General features: G+C 49.8%; 1 protein-coding gene across 1 annotated transcript in view; it reads left to right on the forward strand.

The window, feature by feature from the left end:
• Positions 1 to 2,428: 2,428 nt before the first annotated feature.
• Positions 2,429 to 13,601, forward strand: part of FLRT2 (fibronectin leucine rich transmembrane protein 2) — a 107,690-nt gene continuing 96,517 nt past the window's right edge. The window contains exon 1 of the mRNA XM_003586603.6: positions 2,429 to 3,194. The gene's annotated coding sequence lies outside the window, so the exon portion shown is untranslated. The remainder of the gene's footprint in view (positions 3,195 to 13,601) is intronic.

Below are 13,601 nucleotides of genomic sequence, written 5' to 3' on the forward strand. Positions count from 1 at the left end.
CTGTTGGATGAATAGACGAACCACATACTGTAGTGTGGTGTTCCAAAGTCAGAAAGATGTTCATTTTATTAATGTCACTGGATCACAAAAACCAAGCCACACTCATAAAATATGTGTCACACACTGCTGTGCTGTTCTGTGCTTAGCTGCTTAGTCATGTCCGACTCTTTGCAACCCCATGGACTATAGCCCACCAGTCTCTTCTGTCCATGGGATTCTCCAGGCCAGAATACTGGAATGAAGTCTTGAGTTTAGTTAGTAGCAATGCAGCAGTGTTGGTTCTTCCTTTTGATAAATGGGCCAAGGTGATCTAAGACGATAACATCAGAGGAAACTACCTTTAGCTTGATGTAACTTTCCTATGTTCTGAAGGCTGACACTGTGTGATGTAATGATAGTACTGTTACCAACAACAGCAACTGAAATTTCTGAAGCACTTTCACAAACACTGACTCATGATTTGACAGTATTATAAGGCTGGTAGAACAGGTGTTGGGATGTCCATTTCATAAGACAGTGGCTTGAAGCTGAATTTACCCAGGATCAAAATTTTTAGTGCCTTTGGGCTTAAACCATGATCTTATGAATCCAAATTCTATGTTATCTTTACTTTAACCGAGTATCAGAAAGAAAAGTCAATGCACAGGTGCAGAGGGGGAGGGGAATAAGAAACATGGAGAGGAGGCACTAACGGATTTGAAACCATTAAGTTTCAATTGAAAACTCTCCTGGAGATTGAAGTCCTAAGCACAATTAACAGCCATTCTGGTTTTTGAAGCTCACAAATTTGCTTTTTGCTTCTCTCCATGTCAATACTCATGTACTAGTGATAGTTTCTCTATAAAATATAAATATAAAATATAAAAATAACCTAATTATCACAGTTTTGTGAGTCTGCAAAACTACTATACTCTGGAGCCCCTGAACCACATTAACTTTTTTTTTTTTTTTTTTTGCTTCCTCTGGTCTCACCATCATACTTTTCTAGAGCTGACTCATGGGTCATGTGCCTAAGAAATTTCATATATTTGGTGTGGTATTTTCCATACTTCATTTTCCTTGTCTGGATTAAACAGCACCAGCAGTCTTTAATGGGAGTATGTTCACAGGACAGTCTCTTATACTTTAGAAACAGCAATCATCTATATGCAAATTCTGGACATCTGCAAGCATCCCCTCTCCCTTTCTCAGTCACATTCATTTTCCAGTAGCATACATCAGAAAGTAAAACCTGAACAGGGTTCCGTTTTGCCTTGAAACAAAAATGCATCCTTAAAGATGAAATAATTATACTGTCATATCACACTGAGGTTTCCAAAGAACCTCGAGCGGATACTTATGTACACTCTCACACACGAAGATGGCTGTTTAAAAGCAGGTAGATGAATATTCTTCCTAAACTGTGGTCTCCCTAGTTGCTGCTGCAGCCTGAGGAGTTATTCCTATGCTTTGCTGCCACCTTGGCAAACTAGAAGGATTTACAACGGAATTCTGTACCCAGCGGGCTGGAAACAGCGTTCCCATTGACGAGGCGGGCTGGCCTGGCTCAGAGAGGCGGTTGAAACGGCCTTTATGCAGCAGAGAGAATCTGGGAACATCTATCCTCCGGTGGATTTCCTCTATTTATAATAACTCGGGTTCGGCAAGATTCAAGTGTTCTTCTCTGAATGGCTTTTAAAGGCTCGGTCTCTCTTAGTTCGAAATGGAGATGGGGAAGGAAGGAGTCGGTTGGGGACGTCTGAGTGTGCGCTCTGAGTGGCCCTTTGGGGGCCGACGCTGACAGCGAGGCGCTCTGTTCTCCGTTTTCTCTCGTCTAACCTTCCATTCCGCCTCCATGGGATGACTCGCCTCCAACTTCAGTTAACTTCTTGGGAGTCCGGAGCACTTACTGGAAGATGTTTACAAAATGCGAAGCATCTGGGTGGCCAAGGCGGAGGCTCATATTCCCTTTTTATCGCTTCCAAAGAAACTGGGGAAATAAGCATTAAAATCCAGGTTCTCAAATTTGACTGCTTTCCACGTCGGGACTCATATTTTTTGCTTCGTCATTCTCTTCCGTGTTCGCCTTGTTGATTCCATTTTAAGGCGCGGGCTCTCTTGTGTCTCCCCGCCACCCCCACCCCCCACCTCTTTCCCCACTCAGGTCTCAAAAATCCCTCACCACCCCCTCGCCCCCACCTTCCGATCTCTTAATCTTATTTGAATATGTTGTGGTCTCTGGGCTGCTGCAGACACTGGATGACTGGGAGACCCTTGCGGCTTCGTTTCAATTTGGCGTGAGTGGGTGGGTGCCTTCTACAATTCGTCTCGCACACGCCAGTTAAAAAGCCAGAGTCAGAAGGAGCAGAGAGTTCCACAACTTCAAAGCACGGTCTAGGAAAGGAAATAATCCGGGGGTCCCGAGTAGGAGAGGGGAGGGGGCAGGAAAAAAAAGGGGGGGGGGAATAAAACCCAACTTCGCTGGCAACTCCAATAAATCTAGTAACTGTTGGCAAAAAAAAAAAAAATTAGATTCCGAGGGAGGGCTGGGTCTGGTCCGGATGAAACGCTAGGGCTCCTTCCCATGCCGGAGACGGGCGCTGGAAGCCTGCCACTGGCGTTCTGCCACGCGAGTGCCCCCAGACAGGAACACACCCACTGGAAACGCACGTGAACAAAGCTCGCTGCCCGGGAGCCTCCGCCTGCGGTTTCCTCGTGGATCACAGCTTCTCCAGGGAGGAGAGCAGGGCGCGCACAGGGTTAAGTTAGCTCCCTCCCCGGGAGGAGGGACAGGCGGCGGAGGGGGAAGGCAGCTCTCAGTCTCAGGCTAGGTACCTGCGAGTTAGTTGTACGTTCGAAACCCTTCGCCGTCGCTTGCGAGGGTGGCATCTTCCAGTCTCACCGCGGAGGAACCGGGGAGCCGGGAGAGCATTCCAGCGGCCGCGCGGTCCCTGCCCCGGGGGGGTGGTCTTTGGCCTGCGGTCCCGCGCGTCCAGAAGCCAAGACGCGTCAGCTCCGCGCCCGCCGCCGCGTCCACCCAGCCCGGGGATCGGGTTGGCAGTTCTCAACGATGGGCAGGAGGGACCTTGGCGGCGACCCCTAAAATAATACCATGCCCCGGGAGCCCCGCTGCTGTGGAGCCAGCTCCTTCCCTTCCCACCTCCCCGACCCTGTCGGATTCGGATGAGCGCAGTGCGAGGAGCTGCGGCCGCCAGGTAAAGGGGCTGAGGTGCCAGGTGGACTTTGCCAGAACCGACCTGGCTGCCGCTCTGCCAACACCACGCGGTCTCTTAAGGGGGATTGTTATTATTATTATTTAATCCGCTGGGGGTGATCTTTGGGATGGGATGCTTTAAGCTTTATCTTTCATCCGCCGAAAGAACAGACTGCTTAACTATCCCCCGATTTCAGAGAAGAGAAATCTAGCTGCAGGTCGAACCTCCCTCCTCTAAGGAGTTTTATAACTGAGCTCTGGGTCAAGACGCAAGTGAGCTAGTCCCCCGCGGAGCATCGATCCTAAATTGGGGTTTCTAGATCCACTAACCTTGCCTGAATCCAACCTCTCATTTCGCCAGGATGAACGCTAACTTCTGAGAGAGCAACGCTCCCTTAGGCCCCCACCCCTGCGCACGCTCCGTCTGCTGGTACTGTCACCAGCGTTACCATCAAGCCGTTGCATCTAAAACCACCAGCTTGCCCCCTGCCCGCAACCGGGGATCCTTGAGTAGCTAACAAGATGCGGAGGGTGCTGGTTCCTTTTCCTTCGAGTTGGGCCATAAGTTACTCCCCCACGCCACCCCCACACACACCTAAGCAAGTCTTTTCTCCAGCCGTGCAGGACTTCAGCGGTCTGGCACTGAGTTCCCTCCAGCGGGTCTTCTAGGCGCGCCAGTGGGGACGGCGAAGGCGGGAGCAGCCCACCGGGCTGAACTGGGATTGTGTTCCCGACTCCGGCTGCGCGGGGCGCGGGGAGGGGAGCGGTTAACGCCTCCCAGCACTGGGTTGAGAGGCGAATCGGACAGCGAGGAGCTTGCGAGTGGAGCCTTGCCAGCCGCCACCGCGCCCCAGGCTGGAAAGATGCCTCCTCCGCCACGCCGACCGGTCTCGGGCTTGTCCCCGCGCTTTCAGCGCCGGCGCGGTCACTTCTCATTTGTAATCAGGCCCAAGATCAAGGTTGTGGGTTGAGGTCGGGACAATAACCAAGGAAAGGAAGTATCCGGAGAGGGTGCCTGGGACGGGCTGAACCCACACTTGATGTCCGGTAAACTCCTGGAGCGCCTGAGGCTCCGGCCGGCGGCGGCGGCGGGTGGAGGAGGAGGCCACCGCTGCTGTGGTCCCTGGGGCTTTGATGCTGGCACCTCCCAGCAAGATGGCACTCACTGTCAGCCTTGGTTCACTTAACTCCCCCAGCCAACCCCCAACCCGGGCTGTGTATGAATCACACACTGAGTTTGGGGGAGGAAAGCGGCTTTGTCATCTGTAAGGCAAACGCATTTTACGGGGCCACCTTCTCAGAAGGCAACGCGGGAGCAGCGGCCCACGGGCACGACCTGGGGTCGTGTGTGCGTGTGTGTGTGTGTGTGTAAGCGCGAGTGCCAGCGTGCGTCTCGAGCATGCGTCTGGGTGGATCTCGGCGCGGCTTGTGCTTGCGAGGCACATTGGGCCTTCCTCCAAGTCTGCTTAACTCGATGGAGGCGCTCACAAAACGTGAAGGCGGTAGACACAACAGGGATGCGAAGGAAATAAAAACAATTAGGAAAGTGGTGCCAAGTGACTCAGACTCCGAACCGAGGACGGGGAAATCAAACCCGGGTTGGCGGTGGTCACCGCCCCTGCCTAACTCTTCTGCCGCGATAGCCGAGCGGGTCCCTCGGGAGCTGTTCCTGGGCCGCCTTCTAGCTCGCGGGCTGCTTCCCGCCCGGCCCCACCGACGGCGCGTCTCGGCGCAGCCCGGCGCTTGGCGCGAACTCGTTCTCCCTCTTCTGTTCAGCTTGAGCCTCTCTCCAGACTTGTTAAAACATGACAGCAACTTACTGGAGGCAGGAGGAACCTTAATGAAGTGAGAGGAGAGAAGCAAAAGCTTCCCTTCCCCCTTTTTCCAAGAGAGACGTGGACCTGGTTTTCTTACATTCCTCTTTAACCTTTGCAAAGAGATCGCCGAGTGGAAACTGAGCCTGTGTGCAAATCAAGCTCCCCCCGCCCCCCGCCCCGTTGTCTAACCTGTTCCCTAAACCATGTGTCTGAAAGTGGTCGTTTCTTGTCATCTGTGGGGGCAAATGAACGAGCTCTTTCCGGCGGCCAGGGTGTAACGAGAAAATGGGGGTGTTTGAATTAATTATATTAAACTTTGGATTATTTTCCGGTTAAATTATTTAAGAAGATCCGGGATCAGGGAACTAGGGGTGGGGTAGGGGGCAACTCACCAAGGTTGCCTGCATTTGAAATTACGCCATCTTGGTTGAAAGATGTATTTTTTTACCCTCTAATCTCCCGTTTCGATCATTCCTCAGCGTCTAAATCCTAGATCAGCTGGTTTTAGAAGGACCACGCCGGGCGGGCAAGGCGGGGAGTGGGGGGGAAATCAACTTTCGGCCGTTCCGACGGTGGCCACATCCTTCAGAGCTGGGGTGGGAGGGTGCAGGGAAGAAAGTGAGTCGGGAGGGCGGGCGCCGTCCGGGCGGCACCCGCGGGGTTGGCCCGGGCGCTCGCCGTGCCACGCGCTCCAGGGAGGACAGGGTTAACGGCCGCGGCTGACTTTGCCTCTTGGAAAGCTTGGGGTTGCAGCCGCGCCTCCCGAGCATTCTTTAAACCAGAAATGTGGGAGGGACTCCGAGAGGGAGGGCGGAGGGGAGGGAGGGAGGGAGAGAAAGAGGACTCGAGGAGGGGAGCGCGCCAGAGCGCCGGGGACCGAGGCAGAGGAGGAGCGCGGCAGCGGCGGAGGCGATCCCGCGAATTCCTTCCAGTAAACACCTCCTGGGGGTGTCCGGAGGGCTGGGGGTGGGCGCCGCGGCGCCTACATTAGCCCGGCCGGGCTGCGCCCAGGCGGCAGTCGGGTCGGAGCCGCCGCCGGACTCAGCGCCCCGCGCGCCCCGCGCTGCGCCCCGCGCCCGGCTCTGCGCGATCGGCTCCCCGGCGTCGGAGGCGCGCCCGCCCGCCCGCTCGGCTCTCCGGCCGCCCTCCCCCGGGCTCCTCCGTCTCCGAGGAGCCCCGGGCGCTGCGGGGCCGCTCTCCGCCGCGGTGCCCCGCTCCCCCGCCTGCTTGCGGGGCGCGTGGGCTCGGCGGAGGTGGAGAGGGGGAGGCAGGCGGGGAGAAGAGGCGGGGGCCGCGGCGGCCGGAGCCCAGAGGAAAGTGGCATGCCCGAGCCCTGGAGGCGGAGGTGGCGGAGGCGGCCGCGGGGAGACGATGCCGCGGCTCCGTAGGGGAGGAAGGCGAGAGCGAGCCAGGCGAGCCGGGCGCCCGGGCGCCCGCCGGCTGCGGGGAGACGCGTGTCGCTCCGAGGGTCCGGCCTCCGCACCCCCGCGCCCCGACGCTGCGGGCGACAGGGCCGGGCTCCGGCAGCCGCCGCCGTCGCCGCCGCCGCCGCCGCCACCTGGAGGACGGAGCAAAAGTTTGGATTTGGGGAAGGACGCGGCGCCGAGCGGAATTCCTACCGGGGCCGCCAGGAGACCTCCAAAACCTTCGCAGGTAACGCTTACCCCCCGACCCTCTCCTTCCCGGCAGGTCCGCGGGGCTCCCGCTCCCTCCCTCAGCGCTTTTTCAGACGCTCGCCCGATCCGGCGGAAAGTCAGATCCAGGCGAAGTTCTAGATCCCCGAGAGTGGGCACCCAGCGCGGGGAGGTCTCCTGGAACGTGGGCGAGATCTCTGGCGCTTCTTCGCGCCGGGTGGGCAGCTGGGCTGGGAGGCCAGCCTCCCCTGAGGACGGGTGGGAGCCCTTGGCCCCAGATGGTGCCTCATTTTGGAGCCCGGAGGACATTTACAATCTTTCTTCAATGGCTTTTAGTATTCTCCAGTCCAGGGAAATGCTGCGTAGATTTCACTCAGTCCCATCTTCACCCTCCTACTCTCTCACCCCAATTTAGTATCTTTTAAAAACGGTACGAGCCCATCCTCATTCGCTTGCCCGGTTGAGCTGATGCCAGAAAGCTACTTGGCAGGGAGAGGGCGAGGTGCGACAATACGAAGCAAAGGGAACATGTATTTTTCACCCTTTCGCATACCCGGAGCCCTGCCTCCCTCCTTCCATTCACCTTCTGGCGTCATAAAATAGGAACTTTGGAAGGCTCATTTTGATTGCAGAAGGGTGAGAGGAACCATGTTAGCCGTTGTTGGTGTGGATATGCAGTGATCGTCCGCCCGGGTGTGTGAGTGTGTGTGGAGGGTGAGTGGCGTTGCAGAGAGGCCGATTTTCCTCGGTGGCCTGATGCACAGTGGCGTGGAGGGTAGTGAGTGGTCGCGTGTGTGCTCCGAGCCGCGGGAAGCGGACTCACGTTTCCTGAGCTGCAACCTCTCTTATGCCGGTCAAACAGCTCCTGCGTCTCACCCTGAGAGCAAAAAGGGTCCAGACCCAACTCCCCGACGTCCCTTTTCCCCTAGTCGAGTTTCCAGTTTCCAAGCATCTCGGCGTTTGTTGTTCCATCATCTTTATTATGATCCTTATTTATTCACCTGGAAAACTCCTCCTGCCTTCTCTTGTAAATGGAAAACAGTCTCCGAGAGCTCTTGATTAATTTTAGTGGAGGGAATCTCTTGTAAAGCTTCCAGTAAGCTAATCAAGTACAAGGCACAAATCCGTGTAAATGCTCTCGCAGAAGTGCAAGATGCTGATTAGATTTCTTTACATGCTGCATTTGGTATGCAAAGCCTTTTCTAAATGGGAGCTCTTGCTCCCCCCTCAGCTGGGAGACTCTTTAAACACCCAGGGTCAGGGAGCTTTGGGGCTAGTCCACTGGCTCACAGGATTCTTGATAAATTTATTATGCCTAACTTCTCCCAGCCAAAAGCTAATATGATGGCGACCTTCTTTCTCCCGCCGATATTGTCTATGGACTTCAGCTGTATGACCTTATTACATCTCCAGCTAAAAGATGACCCCCCCCACTCCCAAACATTTTGAGGTAGATAGAATGCAGGTTGGCATGTGTCTGGGGATGTATTTGGTCCTTGCAGTATGAATCAGTATGAAATGTACAATTTTAGGTTAGTATCTGAAGTGTTAGCCCTGGGCTATTTTTTTTTTTTTTTTAATCACTGAGCAACATGCCAGATGCGTAAGATTGACAGGCCACCATATTAGATGAGAATCAGTCTTTGACTGAAGAGTCTTTCAGGCGTGCCATGAAAAGTTGCTTATTCGCCTATAATGTCACTAGTCCCCCAGTACAAGTTTTCTGCCTCCCCTCATCAGAAGCCCCACATCAGAAGTGCAGGAGAGGGTTAAACCATTTATGGATTATTAATAATCACATGAGTGACCATGCAACACGATATTGTCATGTTGAATTGCAAGTGTCTGTGACTGGAGGAGGTTGGAAAATGCATTTTCAAGCATCACTCCATGTCTCATGGCAGTAGGCACAAGAAATTGGAAAAAGAATTGAGCTATCTGCACTGTAGCAGACCTATTACAAACCTAGCATGGAAGGAATGCTGGTTTTTGTTTGTTTGTTTGTTGGTTGGTTTAAGATGCCTGTGTCTTAATACTTCGGTAGCTTCATTGCAGTTTTAGAAATTCCTGGGGACGCTTTTAACACCAGAAAGTAGATTTCCAAATGATACCCTGCTGGGCTGCCTCAGGTTTCCCCAAACAGGCATCGCTGTTCCTGTATGCCGGGTTTCAGATACTATGATCTTATCCGGGTTTGCCTTTGACCGCCTGGATCTAATTTGAACCTCCTTTGATACCATTACATTTATATTCTGGCCTGCTGGAGAGTTTGATTTAGGATTTAGACACATCTCCCGAAAGCAACTTTATATCTTCCAAGTCTGAAGCTTGGTTTCAAGAAAGGCTTAAGCATGTAGAAGTGCAGAAGCCTTATTCTGTAGAGACCTGGTGTGAACATCTCCTCTTCCTGACTCTTCAGCTTTATGCTCTGCAAGGAAGAATTGCCACTTCCGCGGTCCCCAGTGTCTGAAGTTAAAAAACAGCAAGGGTGCCTGGCGGCTCTCTTTTGGTTTTGCTCTGCTTAGAAGATGCAACAAAGGTCAAGGTGATGTGATTTCATTTCCATTCAGGTCAGACCTTTCTGGATAACTGTCTTTCAGTATCTTTAATTTCTATTCAAGTTCATTTTTCACTAGATTACTTTAATAACTTTGTGGTTTCTGCCACAGCGATTCAAATCCAGGCCATTAGTGACCTCTATCTGTGAAAAGTGAAAACTCATTGTTTTCCTTTCTTCTCATCGGAATCTACAGATTACATGGGTGTGTTGGGGCAGGGGTGGGGGGTGGTGAGTAACAGCTCTGTAGTTCTCAGTTTTTAGATTTTCTGACTTGATTTTTCTGTTGCACAGTTCAGTATGGGTAATGATATTTAACAACAGTAATAAAAATGTTACAGGCTAATAGGCTACTAAATGGTTATTCCATATAGCATCGACAATGTGATCAATGTAAATAAAACACCAGTGCTGTCCATTGCCAATAAAAGAATTGTACAGTTAGGTAGACTAATGTTTAGAGACTCACAAACTGCTGGATGTAAGTGAAGTTTTATTGCCCCGGAGTGCTTACATAACAAGGGAAACTTGAGACAAGCTCAGAACATATATGTGGGAACTAGGCTTCATAGTAGCAGTGCGTGTATGTCTTTAAATTCAGCGGTGCTTCTGCTGTGAACTTATGGTCCAAATCAAGGGCGAGGTGTGGGGTGTGAGAAGGGTGTCTGTAAACAGATGGTCTTTCAAGGAGACTTTTAAAATCTGGTTCCTAATCCAGCTTTGTCTTCTGAGCATTTTCGAATCAAAATTTCCATTTGAGCTGATTATCCTCAACAGTAATTGAAGACAAAGTTTACTGACTTTCTTAGGTGGGTGGATACCATTATCTGACATTTTCCAGATGGTTTTTGATCTTTTGGTATTTGGGAATATAGAATTTTTAGGAGGCTTTCTTTCTTTTCCCCTGGGCAGGTTTTATACCAAAGACATTTTTAAAGACCAATTATTATTATCATTATTATTTTTAAAGTTAAACAACTATTATAATATCCCAACTGTATTACTTTTACCCACCCTCCAAATTGCTTTGCTTTTTTAAAAATTATTCTTTTTTTTTTCAAAACTGTATGTTGGGGATCAGAGTAAGGTTATCAGTATCTTTTTACTCCTTTCATCAACATGACTTCCATTTAAATATCTGTTTTAGTGAAACATACACAGGTACACGTCAAGGGCCGTTTTAAGACAGAGATTCTTTTCAAGGTTTGAAATATGTTTCTTTTTAAAAGACTCTGACACAAATATTGTAATAAAAATATCCTGTGTTCTGATGAATACAGAAACTTATTTCAGTCGCACGGAACAGTAAAACACTGTATTAGTAAAATAATCAGTGGTATTTTCAGTACATGGTCAAATCTGTTAGAACCTTCTTGGTTTTTTTTTTTTTTTCCTTTCCCCTTGGCGAATTTCGCATCTCCTGGTCTTTTTGGTTTACTTTGATTCTTTCTACTGTGGCTCTTTGAAGTGATTCAAAATTAAACAGTAGCTACTTTTTTGGGAAATTCATCATGTTATATTCAGGATTCCAGAGGAGTTAATGATGCAGAAAAAGTCCTGTAAAACATCTTTCTAAAAGAAGTCCTTCTCTTGCAGACTCCCCATTTACTGGCCTCCTGTACCATTTGCAGTGAGTTGGAACTCCGATATTTATTTATTTTTCAAATACCACCTCTAACTTAATTTAATGGGGGTGGGGGGGTGTTTCTGCAGAAGAGTGCAGCGCCATGTGTCGTCTGAACAAAGCTGTGTCATTTTCATGGACCTGTCATAAGGGAAGGTCACCAAAAATATTCCTGTATAATTTGGGAGGTCAAATGGACACAGCCGTGTTTCTCAAATACCTGTCAATTATTCTGCAGATACTTAATAAGGGCACACGTTGTTTTTCCAACAGTTTAGTGGCTGAAAACCTCAGCCATTTTTTTTTTTTTTGAGGCATTTACAAAATCAGTCTGGGATGCTCTTATCCGTTCAGCGCTCATTAGAACTGGGCAGTTTTTCTCACTTTCTTCCCAGGTTGCTTTTAAGGGAATGAGTGAGAACCTTGGCAAAAGTTCCTCTGTTTCTGCTCAATTCACAGGTCACATGCTGTATTTCAGTTCTCTTTATTAGAGCTTTCAAGACACAGATAAAAGGATCTTCCAACTGAACCTTTTAAGGACCCGAGGGCTTTCCGATTTAAACCCACCGAAAAATATCAGGTCTCCAGGTTCATCAGGGCTATTAGATCTCAGAACACCTACCCCTCCTTCCACGGGGAGCGACAGAACAGCGGCTCCTAAAATTGGTTCACAAATACACGGCCCATTGGAGTCAACAGAGGTCATAGGGCTGAATGGAAAACTTCAGACTCACATCGGTCCCAAAATAGGCCCACGTGCCGGTGTCACTCTCAAGCCTCAGCTGCCCGCGCGCGTCACTTTCATGAAAGTCCAGTGTCAGGATAACCTGTGTGAGTTCTCCCTTCCACTTGGCTCCAGAGCTTGGACTCGCGTGGTTTGAAGACGGAGATTATGCACGGGCTTTTAATATTCCTCACGGGCATTAGGTTAAGAGATGGTGAAGGTCAGGGGGTAGACGGACAAGCATTTGCCATGGAAGTTCCAGAAAACTCTGTTTAGACCCTGAAGCATGGTATTGATTTCTTTCTTTTTTTAAGGGTTTTGTATGGTGGTGAACGTCACATAATACAAAGCATGCTACTTTAACCATCCTTCACTCTACAGTTGAGTGGCACTAGCCGCAGTCTCTCTGTTGTGCAGCCCTCACCATCTTCTCCACAACTTCCTCTTCTGTGAGTTGGTCCCAGAAAGCCTCACCCACCTGGCTTCTCATTGGGTAACAGGAGCCAGAAGGAAGTTGAAGTCTACCTCAGGTTGCACAGACTCCTCCCTTAAACCATTTGACTTTGTACAGAATCATGAAGATTACGTTTAATTACCTAGATGTTGAACTCTCTGATACAGTTCAGAAACTTCCTTCTCTACAAACTCAACCAAAATGATCAGAGGTGGATTAAAAAAAAATTAAAACTCTTAAAAAAAATCTTGCAATCGTGTAAATATTTAGATTTAAAAAGAGCCTTTCACTGCCTCTCCCCCATCATGCTAGATATATGTTTGCCTATTAGCCCAGGGGTAATTTTATGATGTCAGCTTTGTGTTTTGGGACTTGTACTGTGATGGGGAATGAGAAATAGGGAGGTTGTTTTGGAAGAAAGAAGAGATGTATTAATAGAAAGAAAATCTGTGTTCTCATGTCAGCACACTCCTTTCTACAGTGATGACCTTGGACAAATTACTTCATCTTCTGGAGACTTAATTTCCTCTCTGCAGAGTTCAACAGGGTTGTTGTGGGGTCAAATAAGATTAATGGGTGTGAAAATACCTTACTAATAATTCAGTGTTATATTCCCATGAAGAGGCATTAGTCAAATTGATAACATTTATCACTGAAGGACTGTCAGGTGCTAGGATAGTTTTAAGTTTTATGCAAATAGGAAGATAACCAAGACAGAGGGCTTCCTAGGTGGCATGGTGGTAAAGAATCTGCCTGCCGATGCCAGAGATGCAGGAGACACCGGTTCTATTCCTGAGTCAGGAAGATCCCCTGGAGTAGGAAATGGTAACCCACTCTGGAATTCTGGCCTGGAGAATCCCAAGTACACAGGAGCCTCATGGGCTACAGTCCAAGGGATGACAAGGAGTTGGACACGACTTAGTGACTGAGTGCGCATGCACACAGCCAGGTCAGAGTGCCCTGCCCTCCCGGAGCTTTTGCTTTTTGAGAGTTCTCTGAGATATCACTCACCAATAAAGTGCCTGGTGTTCCTCTCCATTACTCCATCCCTTCGTTTAATGGTGCATCATTTCCATGGGTGAGTTTGCTCTATTTTGATGTAAGTATTCTGATCAGGGTGAGTTGGGCGCAAAGGCCAAACTTTCCTTCCCTGACAGCTTGGCTTGTTGTTGGAAACTGAATTTATCACAAATGGATTCCACTGGGGATCTTTTGGGGGTGGGGAACAGAATTCCCTGAAGTAAGGTTGTTTCTTTTTGTCTGGCTTTATACATTAGCCATCCAAGTTAACCTTTTGCAAAAACACAGTCATTACTGGAATAGATGATGCCTTTTTCAGACTTTGGTTTTGCACAATAAGGCTTGTGCAGAGCATTTTCAGTCAGTAAGTTGTGACTGACTCTTTGCTTCCCCATGGACTGCACCCCACCAAGCTCCTCTGTCCATGGGATTCTCCAGGCGAGAATACTAGAGAGGGTTGCCATTTCCTCCTCCAGGGGATCTTCCCGACCCAGGATTGAACACATGTCTCCTGAATTTGTAGGCAGGTTGCTTACCACTGAGCCCCCAGGGGAGCCCAGGGAAGCTCTACATAGATA

The sequence above is a fragment of the Bos taurus genome, chromosome 10 (genome assembly GCF_002263795.3).
Source record: "Bos taurus isolate L1 Dominette 01449 registration number 42190680 breed Hereford chromosome 10, ARS-UCD2.0, whole genome shotgun sequence".
Taxonomy (NCBI): Eukaryota; Metazoa; Chordata; class Mammalia; order Artiodactyla; family Bovidae; genus Bos; species Bos taurus.